At 44.8% G+C, this 17725-nt stretch overlaps 1 protein-coding gene across 1 annotated transcript in view; it reads right to left on the bottom strand.

Annotated features, from left to right (window-relative positions):
• spock1 (SPARC (osteonectin), cwcv and kazal like domains proteoglycan 1) overlaps positions 1 to 17725 on the bottom strand; it is a 480071-nt gene that overhangs the window by 313296 nt on the left and 149050 nt on the right. The window lies entirely within an intron of this gene.

The following is a 17725-nucleotide window of genomic DNA, read 5'->3' as shown; positions in this document are numbered from 1 at the left end:
AAGGCTAAGAAGTCAACTCTCCACTAGTATAACTTATTAAAACCGAAGGTCCACTGACCACTTTGCATGAAACAAGTAGGATGCGTCCAGATGGTAAAACAGAATAACTACCTTCTTTTGTAAAAAGGTTTTCACTATTGCACCGAGAGCTACTAAAAATACTGAAGAGTGGATTGCAGTTCACTGGCCACCATTCAAAAAATAGTTCACAGTCCCAGAGGTCACAAAGCACAGTGCAAAAAAAAATACACGACCAAGCAAAAGTGTCTGTTTGTTATTCTGAAAGTTACCACTTTACATAACATTTGGGATTTTTTTAAAACAGGAAATGAACTGTAGAAACTGCAAATAAGGGATTGTCCATAACTCCCAATGGGAGAGCACAAAGCCACCCCAAAGAGGCAGCATCAAATGATACACATAATAAAATGTACTCGCAGATGAATAATGATCCCTTTTTAAACTTAACATTTGGAAAGGAAAGAGGGTGGGAAAAAGATGTGATTTAAACTTGGTGAAGTGTTTAACGTGTGAGGTTACAATTTCCTGTCCTCCCGCCTCAGTAGTGTGATCTCATGGTAATGTAAACAATCTTACAACACCAAGTTATAGTCCAACAATTTTATTTGAAAATCACAAGCTTTCGGAGGCTTCCTCCTTCGTCAGGTGAATGACATTCACCTGACGAAGGAGGAAGCCTCCGAAAGCTTGTGATTTTCAAATAAAATTGTTGGACTATAACTTGGTGTTGTAAGATTGTTTACATTTGTCAACCCCAGTCCATCACCGGCATCTCCACCTCATGGTAATGGAGAGCCCACTCTCCCAGAGTATAGAGCAGCACAAAAATGAACCCTCAACAAGACATGTGCCGTTCTATATTCTGGGAATGTTTGATTTCAGTAGCAAAAATCCTGCTCAGCCCACCAGCAGGGACTGTGCCACCAACTCCTCGACTCAGTCCAAAGCTCTTCCTGAACTGCTATGGAAGTTAGGCAATCCCAGCATTCATAGCACAAGTGAAAACACTCCACTAACACTATAGCGCACGTTCCCGGGAAAGAGGAAGGTACTGCTAATTGTTAAGATTGGCCACTTTCATCTGCATTACACCAAGAGCTGAAGAATCCAAAAGGCCAACAGCCTGGTAAGCTTTTTTCTATCTTTCAAAATTTCACAGGAGATCAACAGCTGGAGAGCAAAACTTTGTGGGACCTCTTCAGTACATATGCACTGATTTCTGCTTACCTTTGCCCCCACACAAGAGCAATGTGAGAGGGCAGTATAATGGTAGCTGAATACATGCACCACTCTTAAAAATACATTCAATACTAGACTACTTGGTGCAGCATAATGGAGGTATAAAAGAGCTGAGTGGTATTACAGCACCAATATGAACAGCAGGATATATAAGTATAACTGTTAAAGGGGAGCAAAAATATATATTTCAAAATGTACAAGTGATATTCAATTCTTAAAAAGTTAATTTTTACCAGTGATTACAAATTCCTCAGGAGAATATAAAGTCATCCTTTTTTAAAAAAAAAGTCTACTTGTTCACCAGGAAATCACTATAACAATGTCAAAAATCAAATCGATTTGAAGTTCAAAAAAAATACAAACCTCTACTTCCTGTACAGGTAAGCAAAAAACAAAGGAAAGAGAGAGTGTTACATCATAAAACCAAATACAAGTATTTAGAAACTTTTTTAAAAATCCCGTTTTAAGGAATCGTATGCTTTAGTTTGGTATTGTTGGTGCTAGGATCAGTAACATTAATGATTGCAATTCTTGAAGTAGGAATCCTGTCACTTTGTCAGTTACTAATTTAACAATGGATGGGCTGAACAAACAGAGGTTGAACACTCCCACCCTTCTGCACTTTGACTCCCTTTCCCAGGCAGCAACTGTGTCAGCACTTCACGTGACTGGCACCATTATTCCATCAGTCTATCTTGCCAGAATCAAAGGCAGAAGGCGGCAATGCCAGTTGAACTGATGGCACAACCATTTTTAAATAGAAGTTACAATCAAAATTTTTTTAAAAATCAGTCCTCAAGAAAGATGAATTGTAAACAATTTTACAACACCAAGTTATAGTCCAACGATTTTATTTTTAATCCCACAAGCTTTCGGGGGCTTTCCCCTTCCTCAGTCCTCAGCGTCCACACTGCCTGAGGAAGGGGAAAGCCCCCGAAAGCTTGTGGGATTAAAAATAAAATCGTTGGACTATAACTTGGTGTTGTAAAATTGTTTACATTTGTTAACCCCAGTCCATCACCGGCATCTCCACATCAAGAAAGATGAAGGCACATCTACAGCTTACTGTTTAAAGCATATGGTTGGACAGTGAAATTTCAAGCAGGCTCACAGAATTAGACTCATCAAAATTACAGTACCTACTCACCATTAATAAAATAAACAGCTTTTTTAGAAAGTATTTTACTTATTAACACAAAGAACAAAGAGAGACAATGGGCTAAGCTTTGCGCTGCTTACCCTCCCACTGATTTTTCACAGGTTGGAATGGGTAGGGGATGGAAAAGTTTTGAGAATGCGTTCCACTGTTTCACGTCCTCTGTCTAATTCCCCCGCACCCCCCCCCAATCTCCATTTATCAGGGACCAGTAATGTCAGGGAAACATATGTGGGTGGGCGTATGTAAACATTATGCTCAGCGAAAGAAATCGGACCTCCACAAAGTAGTTCCCTCCATTTCCGTTCGATTGAACGCTGGACAGAAGGCTTGCCGGATTAGCCCAGGCATCCAGAATTCAACTACCAGCAGAAAGGGCAGGGGAATTTCCATGAGAGCCAGGACCTGTGCAAGCAGTCACAGAGTATGACTTTGCAGCGGCTAAAGAGGGGTAAGTCACAATTTTTTTTAAAATTCCAGTTTGCAGGCAGCATGGGATGCCACAGCAGGTGCCCTGAGGCTTGCAGCATCAAGAATCTGCCCTCTTTCCTGAGAGACTCCCTGGAGGAAGCCAGGAGCCTGTCCCCAGTATGCAAATGACCGCAAAGCAAGAGAGAGGGCCAGGATCAAGGGAGCCATTACTGTGGCAGATGAAAGTCCCAACACCCCCACCCCCAGGTGATGCATCTCAATCAATGTTGGAGGGTGTGGAAAGCTCTAGGCTATAAAAATTGTCTGCAAGCAACACAAGTTTATCGCTCCAAACAAAAGCAGCACCAGTCACAGTAGCCAGGGAAGTCGGAAATGTTGACCACAATCCTAATAAAATGCTAGAAGCACACAGAGACACGTCATCACTCTCATGTCCTGACCACTGGTTTTGTTCAATGGCCTTCAAAAAGAAAGGAAAAAGTAAGAAAAAAACGAACTATCAGAAAAACAATTTTCCACTTAGCTCAGGCAAACAAAATAAAATAAAAGAAACACATTAAGAAAAGGAAGGGAAGAGTACAATACGAGCAAAAATAGAAACTGTAAAAACAGAGACGGAAAATTAAAGAAGAAGTAGCATAAGACAAATAAATGACATAGTACAGGATAAAATAGATTTAGAAGAAGAAGTTATATAACACAGGAAAGACAACATTATATAAAGAGGATTCAATTAATGGTCAGGGTAGACTGTTCATTGCTGGGCAATGTAGCATGGAGTTTGTACCATCATGCCCTTTCCATGAGATACAAGATTCAGTCCTTTATGTATCCTGCACTTGTCCATATCATCACGAACACGTGCTTCAAACTAATGGATCAACTGAGTATGTATTTGAATGTTATTCACCTGCCTTGATGCAAATTGAGAATTGCTTTACCAAAAAAAAAGGGGTTTGAAAGGCACTGTCGGTTAGAACACTGTCCTTTCACCAGTGTGCTGGTTTCAATCTAACCCAGACTGACGAGATCGAAGGCTCCTGTCAGCTGCCAGTAAAGATCCTCATTAGGCATTTCACATTTAGTGCTCATGTCGTTTCAGATGTACGAAAGCAGCAGCTTGTAGAGACTCCCTCACAATCCACTTCCTACATTACATTACAACAGTGACTGCACTTCAAAAGTACTTCAAAGGCTGTAAAGTGCTTTGGGACTAGATTGATTCCTGGGACGAGAGGGTAGTCCTGTGAAGAGAGATTGAGAAGAATGAGCCTGTACTCTCTGGAGTTTAGAAGAATGAGAGGTGATCTCATTGAAACATATAAGATTATAAGACTATGAGAGAGCTTGACAGGGTAGATGGGATGAGGATGTTTCCCCTGGCTGGAGAGTTTAGAAATAGGAGGCATAGGGGACGATTTTCGGATGACCGAGCGGGTGTGTCGGGGGGCTCCTAAAATGGCGGAATCCCGGAGCGGGTTTGGAGCCTGGCTTCAATTCGCTGACTTCCGGGTTCCCCAGTGATGCGTTCGGGTGCGCGCGCAGCTCCCGAATGCGGGACTCCCGCCGGCAATTAAAGCTGGCAGGATGCTGCTTTACATAGTTAGGTAGATAGTTGAGGTACTTGAGAGACCTCATTGAGTGGAGATTTTGGCAGGGGTGCAATTTTGAAGGATCCTCAGCGTGTTTCCCGTGCTGTGGGAAACACACCCTGTTGGAGCAGACATGTTTCAGCCAGCAGGCAGTGGGAGATGCAAAGGATTATTTGACAGGTGGGGAGAAAACCTCATTTATTGCAGCAGGGCACTCTGTCACTTCAGACAAAGTTTTGGCTGCAACACCTTTGTGTTTTCACTCAAAATTATTAATTTATACCCTAAACTCTGCTGTGCAAACACATTTACCTACTTTGTGGACCCCTCAAACTAATACTGTCAGTTTGGGGGACACCATAGCTCCATTCATCACTTCATCAGAGGAGAAGCAACATCACCAGCCTCGCCGTCCACCTCCACCACGTGGAGCTCCATAACACAGTGCTGCGCCACAGGCACCTGCACAATAGCACGGAGGGCAACAACAGAGAGAGCGACGTCGCAGGAGGCACTACCCTCACAACAGGGTCTACAGACCGAGGCTCAGCTTCCTGGACCTCTCTAAGGAGCAGTGGATACGAAGGCTCAGAGTCAGTCGGCAGGTAGTCGTGGACATCTGCAGCCTCCTTCATGCCGAGCTGCTCCCGGCTGGCCCGAGCAGCATCTTCTTACCCGTCGCTATCAAAGTCACCATTGCCCTCAACTTCTTCGCCTCCGGATCATTCCAGGGTGCCACTGGGGATATCGCCCGGGTCTCTCAGTTGTTGGCACACAAGTGCATAAGGCTTGTTTCACAGGGCCTTGCACTATGTCAACTTCCCCATGGATGACCTCAGCCAGACGGAGAGGGCAGTGGGATTCTACGCTGTGGCTGGCTTCCCACGGGTACAGGGTATAATCAATGGCACCCATATAGCAATACGAGCACCTCCACACGAGCCAGGACTTTTCATCAACAGGAAGGGCTATCACTCCATCAACACTCAGCTCATCTGTGCCCACCGCAAGAGATTCCTTCACGTGTGTGCCAGATACCGATTCCTTCATCCTCCGGGAGTCCAACATCCTGCCCCTCTTCCATGCACCGAACACCCACAAGGGCTGGCTCCTCGGGGACAAGGGATACCCCCTGCACACGTGACTCATGACACCTCTGAGGAACCCCACCACCGAGCAACAGCGTTGATATAACAACAGCCACATCGCTACCAGGTCTATAATTGAACATGCTATAGGGCTGCTCAAGATGCGCTTCAGGTGCCTTGATCGTTCTGGGGGAGCACTTCAATACGCACCAGACAGAGTGGGACGCATTATAGTCGTCTGTTGTGCCCTGCACAGAGCACAACAGAGAGGGGTGCCACTGGAGGAGGCCCCATCCACATCTGCCACCCATATTGAGGAGGAGGAGGAGGAGCAATCCATGGGCAGAACAGCGGCTCACCTGGCTGATCGTGAGGCCAGGGAGTCACTGATATGTGAATGGTCATCCCAACATCAAACACTATGAAGAGTCCAGTCTTCACCACCTGGACAGAGCAGCGACCACACCAGCCAATGCCCCCCCCCCCACCACCGCCCCCTGCTCAAAATAGTCGTGCAACTGCACATACACCCACTGTAGAGTGACCCAATGGGTGGCATCAAGTGTGGGTATTCATGGTGAACCTCAAGAAAGGGCCTTATTACAGAAGCCAGTCAAGAATGGCCAAGAAATGGCAATAGTGGTGACAATAATAGTATTTAATGTGCCATTAACAAAAATAAAATGTAAATAAAAAACATGACAAACTGTCAAACACCCTTGTGCATAGCCTTTGTGCTCACAAAACCTTTGCGCTCACAAAACCTTTGCCTTACACTTACGAGTACTCCTACATGGTGCTTCCCCTGTGGCTGCAGCAGAGGTAGTGGCAGGTTGCTCTTGTTCATGCCCTCAGCGATTAGATGCTTTGGACCTACGCCCTCTGGGTTTCGGTGCCTGCGAGGGCCCCTCCAAAGACTGATCCACCTGTACCTGTGCAGGGGCAGACTCGGCCACCTGGAGAGGAGGCAGCATTGCGGGTACAGGTGGAGAGCGGGGTAATGGGTGAGACATGGGGGCGCTTTGAGTGGCATCCCCACTTCCATATCCCCTTTCGCCATCTTCCCTCCCCTCCCCTGGGCCAGGCCCACACCACTCCTACCACTCTGCTGGAGGACAATTTGGAGGATATGTGTGAAGCTTTGTAAGGCCAGTGCCAGAGTATCTGCCTGCCTGTTTAAGGCAGCAGAAAGTTGCTCACCTTGAGTCCGTAGGGTCGTTGTCAGGGCCTCAATAGAATCATTGGTGAGTCGTGCTTGAAGCTCGATGGAGGCTAGCCTTTTCCCTCCATCCCAGACATTCCCACACTTACCCGCGACACAATCTCAGAGATGCCCTCACGTCCCTGTGACAGTATCTCAGAGATTCCCTCCTGTACCTGTGCCACCGTCCCACTTATGCAGGAGTAGGACTCCTCCATCCTCTGCGCGATTGTGGAGAGTGCGCGTGGCATTTGTTCCAGCACCTCGCAAATGTGCTGCTGCCCCTCGATCATTCTCCTTTTCATGGATGGCCCCCAGGGTTCAGCATCCGTGTCCAGCTGAGCAGAGCCACTGACGCGGACTCTCCACAGCTGTCCCTGCCACTAGTGTTTGCTTGTGCTCACATGTGTGGTGACTCAATATGTGTGACCCCAATTAACCGAGGATGGGGACCCACCGAGGTGTGTGTATCTGTGTTGGTGGATGGCTCGCTCAGATGTGACGGTGCCCCCTCAGAGGCCAGCAGGTCCTCTGAGGAATCGGCCTCCGCCGTCACGGCGGTCGCTGAAGGCCCTGTAAGAGAACAGAAGGCAATATTGAACATGATGACAGATGTTGAGGTGCTGAAGATGGCAAGGCATGTTCACATCATTTGCTATTGTGAGTGCTGAATGTTAAAGTTCTGTCACCAGCCGTTTGTCAGGTGGCAGTCTCCGCGTCCCCAATGGACAGGCACTCGAGGGTGCGGCTTAGTTCAAGAGCCACCGTGTCTGTGAGGACGATGATCTGTTGCAGCCCCCCTCCGGTCTTCGCCCTCTCCCGTACATTCTGGGCTCTCTTCTCCTGTAAGGGGAGAAAGTAGAGAGGCATGAGTGAGGGATGGTGACGTGGCCAATCGCTGAATGCATTGGTTTGGGTGAGGCTGACCGTGAAAGAGATGCATCAGATGGTGAGTATGAGACAGAGCCATGATATTATGAGGATTGGGTCGAGTGGTCGTGGTGGGATGAGTACTGGGGAGGTGAGTAAGTGCAGGTAAGTTGAGGATGAGGTTTGAGTGGGTGTGAGGAGTGATGTGGTAGAGTAATGTTGGCAGTGCAGAAGGAGTTGTGGTGTGGGGGTGGTGATGTGGAAGACGGAGTGTAGGAAAATGAGTAAGTGTACTCACTTTGGCTGACCTAGTTAGGACATTGAAGCGCTTCCTGCACTGGATCCATGTGCAGGAGATGTTGCTGATGCTGGTGACCTCCTCTGCCACCTACAGCCAGGCCTTCTTGGTGGCAGAGGCAGGCCACATCCTCCCATCCGCCGGTTAGAAAATATCCCTCCTCCTCCTCACCCCATCCAGTAGGACCTGGAGTGAGGCAGCAGTAAATCTGGGAGCAGCCTTTCCCCTGGGCTGCTCCATTCTATAATTTTGGTTCTTTGCTGCAAGAGCAGCATTGGAGGACTGCCCCTTTAAGTAGGGCTCCTCCAGCCGACAGCCTGTGATGCGGTGCGCAGTCTGTCCGCTGCGCAGGTTGACGACGGGAAACCCGGAAGCCAGGTAAGTGGCTTCAATTTACCCGCGATCACGTGGGGAACGGACAGATTTTACTGGGTGGGTTACCCAAGCGCCCAGTCGCCCCCTGCTGCCATCCCGCCTCCCTGGTAATATCGGGGCCATAGTCTCAGGATAAGGAGTTGGACATTCAGGACTGAGATGAGGAGAAATTTCTTCACTCAGAGGGTCGTGAATATTTGGAATTCTCAGCCCCAGAGGGCTGTGGATGCTCAGTTGTTGAGTATATTCAAGACTGAGATCGATAGATTTTTGGACTCTAAGGGAATCAAGGGATATGGGGTCGGGCAGGAAAGTGGAGTTGAGGTTGAAGATCAGCCATGATCTGATTGAATGGCGGAGCCGTATGGCCTACTCCTGCTCCTATTTCTTATGTTCTTATGGGACGTCCTGAGGCCATGAAAGGCGCTTCATAAATGCAAGTTCTTTCTTTCTTTTCCCTTGTTCTGATGGTAAAATCATACACTTACATTTTTGTTGATCTATAATTCTGCTGCTGGTACAAGATCATCGGTTTTTGTAATGTAAATATGGGAGCTAGCACATGGACATCACTCTCCACAACTGAACTACAGAAGCACTGAAGGTGAATGCATCTTGTGAAGTAATTTTCAGCCCTGGCCCGCAGCATAAAACCTTTCCAAAATGATTAGTGTGGGATTCTGTGATTTGAACTCAATAACCCTTTAGCTGAGAATCAAGTGCTTGGCTATCGGAAGTGTTTGTCAACTTGTAATTTATTTCTTTTAAAAAGAAAATTTGAAGACCAAGTTGCTTTAATGATTGCTCAATGCTGTTTTCATGTTGCCTGAAAGAAGTTATCACATCAATTTTAAAAATGTTATATTTTTTTTGAAGTATTGAAACTAGTTACAGCTGTCCTTATAAAGCTCCTATAGATCAAAGAGCATTTTCATCATGCCAGTTTATTAAAAATTGTCCGAAGCTTTCCGACCAGCTTTGGAATCCCATCACTGCAGATCAGCACTCACTACTGTTGAAATATATTTATGCGTTGACCAGAAAATTAAACTCTCACACATCGCTGGCTTCTAAGAAAATGGAAAAAAAAGCTTTCTCCCCCCATAGCTTTCTGCAAATTAAAAACATTCCAATTTCAAATGAAATCACACTGTTGATTTTGTTGTCTAAACTTCACAGAAAAGTGTTATCTTGCAAAGCTAAAACTGAAAGTCGTTCAAGAAATATGAAGATAATAGAGGTAGTTAATCTGTAAAATTAGTCAAAATCCAGATCTACCAACACGTGTAACAGGGACTTGAAAAATGTACAATATTTATAAACTGACCACTAGATGTTTGAACTCTCAAAAAAAAATGTATCAAAGATCATCACATCAGAATCTCAAGTTTACCATTTCATTCCAGCTCTCAAAACTGTACAACTGTTAGAAAATAATTCAGAATTTCTGATAACTAATGCCATCTTAAAGAGACCATTTTAATATAGATAGAAGATGTTTCCACTTGTGGGGGAGTCCAAAACTAGGGGCCATAAATATAAGATAGTCACTAATAAAGTCTGATTGAAAGGCTGGCTGCCGACAGGAGCTGCAACGCCGGGGGTCGGGGTGGGGGGGGTGGTGAAGAAAGAGAGCGAGATGTCATCCGACTCTGGAACGGTAGATCGGGGGGGCGGGGGAAAAGAGAGGGGGAGATCGGGGGAAGATATGGGGACAACGGGAGAAGATATGGGGGAGGGGAGGAGAGGGGAAGATCAGGGGCGGGGGAGATCAGGGGATCAACCCTGGTTCAAAGAGGAGTGTACAAGTGCATAGCACTAGACGTACCTAAAAATGAGGTGACAACCTGGTGAAGCTACAACTCAGGATTACATACATGTTACACAACAGAAGCAACATGCTATAGACAGAGCTAAGCGATTCCACAACCAACGGATCAGGTCAAAGCTCTACAGTCCTGCCACATCCAGTCGTGAATGGTGGTGGACAATAAAACAACTAACGGGAGGAGGAGGCTCTGTAAACATCCCCATCCTCAATGATCGCAGAGTCCAGCACGTGAGTGCAAAAGACAAGGCTGAAGCGTTTGCAACCACCTTCAGCCAGAAGTGCCGAGTGGATGAATCATTTCGGCCTCCTCTCGATATCCCCACCATCACAGAAGCCAGTCTTCAGCCAATTCGATTCACTCCACGTGATATCAAGAAACGGCTGAGTGCACTGGATACAGCAAAGGCTATGGGCCCTGACAACATCCCAGCTGTAGTGCTGAAGACTTGTGCTCCAGAACTAGCTGTGCCTCTAGTCAAGCTGTTCCAGTACAGCTACAACACTGGCATCTACCCAACAATGTGGAAAATTGACCAGGTATGATCTGTCCACAAAAAGCAGGACAAATCCAATCCGGCCAATTACTGCCCCATCAGTCTACTCTCAATCATCAGCAAAGTGATGGAAGGTGTCGTCGACAGTGCTATCAAGAGGCACTTACTCACCAATAACCGGCTCACTGATGCTCAATTTCGGTATCACCAGGACCACTCGGCTCCAGACCTCATTACAGCCTTGGTCCAAACGTTGACAAAAGAGTTGAATTCCAGAGGTAAGAGCGACTGCCCCGGACATCAAGGCAACATTTGACCGAGTGTGGCACAAAGGAGCCCTAGTAAAATTGAAGTCAATGGGAATCAGGGGGGAACTCTCCAGTGGCTGGAGTCATACCTAGCACAAAACAAGATGCTAGTGGTTGTTGGGGGCCAATCATCTCAGCCCCAGGACATTGCTGCAGGAGTTCCTCAGGTCAGTGTCCTAGGCCCAACCATCTTCAGCTGCTTCATCAATGACCTTCCCTCCATCATAAGGTCAGAAATGGGGATGTTCGCTGATGATTGCACAGTGTTCAGTTCCATTTGCAACCCCTCAGATAATGAAGCAGTCCGAGCCCGCATGCAGCAAGACCTGGACAACATCCAGGCTTGGGCTCATAAGTGGCAAAATGCATTCGCACCAGACAAGTGCCAGGCAATGACCATCTCCAACAAGAGAGAGTCTAACCACCTCCCCCTGACATTCAACGGCATTACCATCGCCGAATCCCCCACCATCAACATTCTGGGGGTCACCATTGACCAGAAACTTAAGTGGACCAGCCACATAAATACTGTGGCTACAAGAGCAGGTCAGAGGCTGGATATTTTGCGGCGAGTGACTCACCTCCTGACTCCCCAAAGACTTTCCACCATCTGCAAGGCACAAGTCAGGTGTGTGATGGAATACTCTCCACTTGCCTGGATGAGTGCAGCTCCAACAACATTCAAGAAGCTCGACACCATCCAGGACAAAGCAGCCTGCTTGATTGGCACCCAATCCACCACCCTAGACATTCACTCCCTTCACCACCGGCGCACCGTGGCTGCAGTGTGTACCATCCACAGGATGCACTGCAGCAAATCGCCAAGGCTTTTTCGACAACACCTCCCAAACCCGTGACCTCTACCACCTAGAAGGACAAGGGCAGCAGGCACATGGGAACACCACCACCTGCACGTTCCCCTCCAAGTCACACACCATCCCGACTTGGAAATATATTGCCGTTCCTTCATCGTCGCTGGGTCAAAATCCTGGAACTCTCTACCTAACAGCATTGTGGGAGAACCTTCACCACACGGACTGCAGCGGTTCAAGAAGACGGCTCACCACCACCTTCTCAAGGGCAATTAGAGATGGGCAATAAATGCTGGCCTTGCCAGCGATGCCCACATCCCATGAACGAATAAAAAACATAGGGGAGGGTGGAAAGAGAGAGAGATCGGAAAGGGAGACATTGGACATCAGAGCAGGGTGGAAAGGTAGGTTGATTTTGTGTTTTAACTTTGTGCAAAGTTGTTTTATTTTAATTTTATTTATTTAGTTTATTTTTGCCGGATCCGGCCCTGGTTTCACCAGCCGTGAATCAGAAGCCATGTGAAAACTGCTCAGTTAAGTTAAAAATCTTCTAACTACCTAATATGTCACAAGTAAAGTGCCTTAAGTACCTCAATGAGGTACATTTGGTTCTTTAACTATCATCCCGCTGGCTTTAATTGCCGGTGGGACTTCTGGATTCGGGACGCCCACGCGCACACAGGTGCATCTGTGGGGAACTCGGAAGTCGGCGGGTTGGAGTGGGCTTCTGAACCCGCTCTGCATTTTTCACAGCCCCCCTGCCCCTAACGCACCCGCAATTTAAGTTTAAAATTGAGCCGTTTGTTGAAAAGGTCCTGCGTTACAGTATCGTGCAGCTTAAACTTCCTTGAGCTTTACCACGTATATCATTTACCTTATGCAAAAAGTTCACATTGCACGCATACTGCAATTTAGATTATAAAATTCCAGGATATGTGAAGCACTCCATTCCCAGCTTTCAAGGGAATAACTCATTGTTCTAATATTTTGCAAATGATAAGCTCCATACGCACCGGAGCATAAATTGTGTAATTAGACTCCAATTGCACAGTTCAGAGCTTATGCTAAGAGCAAGGATACAAAAAGTCAACAGAACTAATGAGGATGCAACAAAGGTCGATAACACTTTCTGCACCTGCTGGGGCTCTTGGCCTTTGAAGTATTTTGCATAATCAGCACATCAGCAACCCAACATCTAGGCATCTACAATCACTAAGAAAAAAGTGCGATATTTTCTGATTGGCGATGCTCACATACAAATGCTTATTGCGCTTGCACTACATTCCTCTTTGTTCAGGTACGTGGTCAAATGGGTCAAGCCTGCCCAAAAATAATGCACAGGAGAATCTAACACAAGCACACAAAGCTTCTATACGTGATCTTCACTGATTGGAAAATACAGATTGAATTTTTATGGTGTTCTGGGAGACAAATTTGCTCCTGCATAATTCTAGGATTTTCCCCTTATGCTGGTAATCTCCGCATTAACATATTTAAAATTTTATCTCTCGTGGCCATTATTCTTCCCCAGCAGTAACACTCTGGAGATGGCAGAAGGGTTAGCCAAGTAGTAAGTATGAGTTAAACCTTAAATCTTGTAACTTTGCTTCAGAAAATGCTGTTGGAGCATAATTCTGGAATTTTGTCCCATTAAAGTCAGGTTACCTGCCACGTCTAAAGAAATAGGAGCAGGAGTAGGCCAATCGGCCCTTCGAGCCTGCTCCGCCATTTAATAAGATCATGGCTGATCTGATCCTAACCTCAAATCTAAATTCATGTCCACTTTCCTGCCCGCTCCCCGTAACCCCTAATGTCTGGTGGAGGTGGTGTTATCAGTATATAACAAAACATACCAACACAGATAAGAGCAGGTTGATAAAGGGACAGCTGGCCATGGAAATTCTTTCATAGTACCGTAGTAAGTTACAGCACAAAAACAAATCAAATTTGCATTGGTGCTTTCCTCCTCAGAAGCATCGAGTTTAATCCTACTCTACTGCTCACTCCCCAAACCTCTAATATTCTGCAACTATCTAATCCCCTTTTAAAATAATTCATGGACTCTGTTTCAACAACAGTTTGTGGAAGAGAATTTGGGGTGCCAAAACTGTACACAATAATCCAACTGTGGAGTCACTAAGATCTTATATAAATTCAACATTACCTTCTTGCTTTTGTATTTCACTTAATTCTATGTGCCATTATCTTTGCAATAAATCTTGTGTGTGGTACCTTAGCAGAATCTTTTTGAAAATCCATATAAACCAAATTCATTGCATTTCTTCAGAGACTTCTATAAGGTTGGTCAAGCACAACTTGCCTTTTAGAGGTCTGTGCAGACTGGCCCTGATTAACTTATGTTTCTCAAAGTGCTTATTAATTTCACCCTGCAATATAGACTCGCGCAATTTATCAATAACTGAAGAAAGATTAACCAGTCTATAATTTCCTGGCCTATCCTGGTCTCAATTTTTGCAGAAAGGAGTCATATTTCAGTCCTCTGTATCAATTTTCCCAGAAACCTTTGATGTAAACCCATAATATGCAAATGATTTATCTACCTTAAGTTTGAGCAACATCTTCAGTACCATTTCTCTTTGAATATTAGCCTTCATTAACTGTTCTCCCCCACCAATACAGAGCCTGAAAATTGTACTTTCATTGAATTATTTTCTACAAATTGTGTACATTCTGCAGCTGGATTAACAAGCTTTGACATTTATCAGTTAATTGCCTCATTAGATGCTTGAGAAGATTAAATGGTCATTGTTATAAGTGCATTAATGTTTCAAAAACCACACATTCCCATGATTTCTTTAGCAGTAAGAAAAATGAGCATTTCTCAAAGATTTCTTCCAAACCGAGGAAATCATGGCTTCTAGTCAGAATTCACCTCTAATAATTGGAAATAACCACCTTAACGACCATAAGTGAACTACTTGACCTATGTTAATCACTTGTTCTCCACTCCACAAGGTGGCAAACAGCAGAAATGGCATTAAATGCAAACACATTGTGGAAAGACAAGTTTTCTACACCCAAAGGCTGCATCAATGATTTACATCAAAACTGAGCTCAACAAAGATATAAAAAAATTTATCTTGCAAGATGTGGAGAAAAACCCAATATGGGCAAAATCAAAAGGAGGTCAAAATGTTCCATCTTGTGAAACAAGGACTGGACTCCACTAATTTACTTTTAATGCTTCAGAATATCAGTGTCTCAGTTATCATCATCAAATGTCGTACAAGATGCATCAATGAGGCCTTTAGGTGTTGAACTCAATTTAAAGGCAAATCAAGGAAGCATCATATTTCCATAGATGACTTGTCCATACATTTTTCTCCTTGGGTTTGGAATAAGGGATATGATTATGGGCTCAGAAGGAGGCCTCTGTCTAGTAAAAAGAACCTCGTGAAACTACTAGAGGTGTGGAAACAGAAAAAGTGCAATGAAGTCCATGTAGGGAGCAAATATTTGAGTGGTAGTATTGACAGGTTGTAGGCATCTCCGGTAAGAAGGATAAAATACTATTGAGTCTTCATTTCCTCCACTACAATAGACTGGAAGGAGAACTATGCCCCATAGGTAGAGAATTATTTCACAGTGTTTATGGACACAGTGCAAGGTAGGTTTAGTCATGTTTGTAGGGATGTAAGTACATTATGAAGCATTCCACAATATCAAGCTGCCCAGCTGTTGCAGAATCTCACCTTTTTGGTTCATGGATACATATATTAGTGAGATCCATCAGTCATCCTCCTTACAAGCACTGGGATATCACTCTTTAGACTGCCATGCAGGTCAGCCTAAAGCTTACTTGAGGAGATTGTTGGGATGTTGTCTGATGGCACTGTGATTGATGTGCCAAATGGAGACGGATACTGTGGAGAGTATTTCTATTTACAATTCATCCCAAAACTCCATTTACAATTCTTCTCAGAGCTCCTCTGTTAGTGATGTGTAATATCTATAAACTAATCAAATGTAAAGAGAGAATTCAATGAGGTTATCAGTTCTCCACCTCAAAAAATAAGGTAAGTTTCTTTACACTGTTCACATTTCCAGATTTTGAATTTGTACTGCCTTATCTCAGCTGGTTTTTAGTACTTTAAAATATTTTCTTGGATACAACTGCTGAGTTTTTCTTAACATCAGCAAAGAGGCAAATATATTACATAAATTATGTAATGAATGGAGCTTCGTTTAACTTTTATCCAGTGTAAAATAAGTTTTATTTACTTCCTGTAAAAGCTTTTTATCTTGGTTAGAATAAAATGTCTGCTTCAACCACTTCTGGTCTTGTGCCTCTCTTCTGAACATGATGGTCCTTTAATCACTTATCTACAAGTCACAGTGAAGTCCTAATTTGGCAGTGCTGCGTGAGGCATGGTGCTAAACAGCTTCTCGAATCATCCGTGCCTGCGGCTCTCTTTTATCCTATTGGTCCCACTTTTATTTAAATATAAATGCAGCACCTGGTTTGGGTTGTTCCAATTCACATGCAAGTATTTTCCATAACTGTATATCTTCACAAGTCCATTGTTGTCTTTCCAGGTAATGGATTTTTAGGTAATATTGGCTCAGATTGTCCTCTGAGCAGCGAACAAACAACACCTGCCGCTCGTTAGACTGGCACTTAAACTTGTCTTGTTCTTTTTCGCGGCATGTTCCTCTCATGTGGCGCTGAATCCAAAATGGCATCCTCTACAAGGCATCTGGGACCTGTGTGAACAGGGCAAGCAACTGTCTATCCCCTTAACCAAATCAGATTAAAGCATGTTAATAAGCCGTGCAGTCAGAACCAGGAAGTGTAAGTTAGAATAGTGAATTTAATGTCAGATCAGGTACAGAAAGCAAAATAAAGAGAGGGTAAAAATATTGAATTAAGAGACAAAGGGGACAGAAAGAAAAAGTAAAAAATAAAATTATATATATTTTTTTAATATCCATCAATTAAAATCTTAAGGAATGAGACTCCACACTTGTAAAAGTAAATTTTCAGTGCCAGGATGTTGTTTGGCAGTCATTAAGACTTACCACACTGTTAAAAGTGAGATTAGACTTAAATAACTTGACCTATCTTTTTTGGAATCTTACAACACGCGGTTTTTGTCCAACAGTTTTATTTGAAAATCACAAGCTTTCAGAGGCTTTCTCCTTCATCAGGTGAGTGTGGGATTCCATGGAAGGTACTGCATATATAGTCAGAGAACAATACCTGGTGATTACAGATAATCTTTCCAACTGCCCGTTGTCAAGGCAATCAAAGGAATTCGAATAGTGTTCAGACAGTGAGACATTACATACAGGACTAATGAATATACAAACGGTCAGAACCCAAAGACAGAGAAAGAGAGAGAGAGAGAGAGAGAGAGAGAAACATCCGAAAGGAAGAGAAAGAGAGAGAATGACCAGTTGTATTAAAAACAGATAACTCTTTTTTCGCTGGTGGGGTTACGTGTAGCGTGACATGAACCCAAGATCCCGCTTGAGGCCGTCCTCATGGGTGCGGAACTTGGCTATCAATTTCTGCTCGACAATTTTGCGTTGTCGTGTGTCTCGAAGGCCGCCTTGGAGAACACTTACCCGAAGATCGGTGGCTGAATGTCCTTGACTGCTGAAGTGTTCCCCTACTGGGAGGGAACTCACCTGTCTAGCGATTGTTGCGCGATTATCTGTGTCGATGATCTGGCATGTCTTGCAGAGGTTGCCGTGGCAGGGTTATGTGGTGTCGTGGACACTGTTCTCCTTAGAAGACAAACACGGGACGCAACCAACAGAGTACCCTTCGTTGTCCAGTACTTCCCCGGAGCGGAGAAACTACGCCATGTTCTCCGCAGTCTTCAACATGTCATCGATGACGACGAACACCTCGCTAAGGCCATCCCCACGCCTCCACTACTCGCCTTGAAACAGCCACCCAACCTCAAACATACCATCGTTCGCAGCAAATTACCCAGCTTTCAGGAGAACAGCGTCCACGACACCACACAACCCTGCCACGG

This window comes from Heptranchias perlo, chromosome 14 (genome assembly GCF_035084215.1).
Source record: "Heptranchias perlo isolate sHepPer1 chromosome 14, sHepPer1.hap1, whole genome shotgun sequence".
NCBI classification, from domain to species: domain Eukaryota; kingdom Metazoa; phylum Chordata; class Chondrichthyes; order Hexanchiformes; family Hexanchidae; genus Heptranchias; species Heptranchias perlo.
Note: the sequence above shows the minus strand (reverse complement) of the source record. Positions and strands in the feature narration are given on the sequence as shown.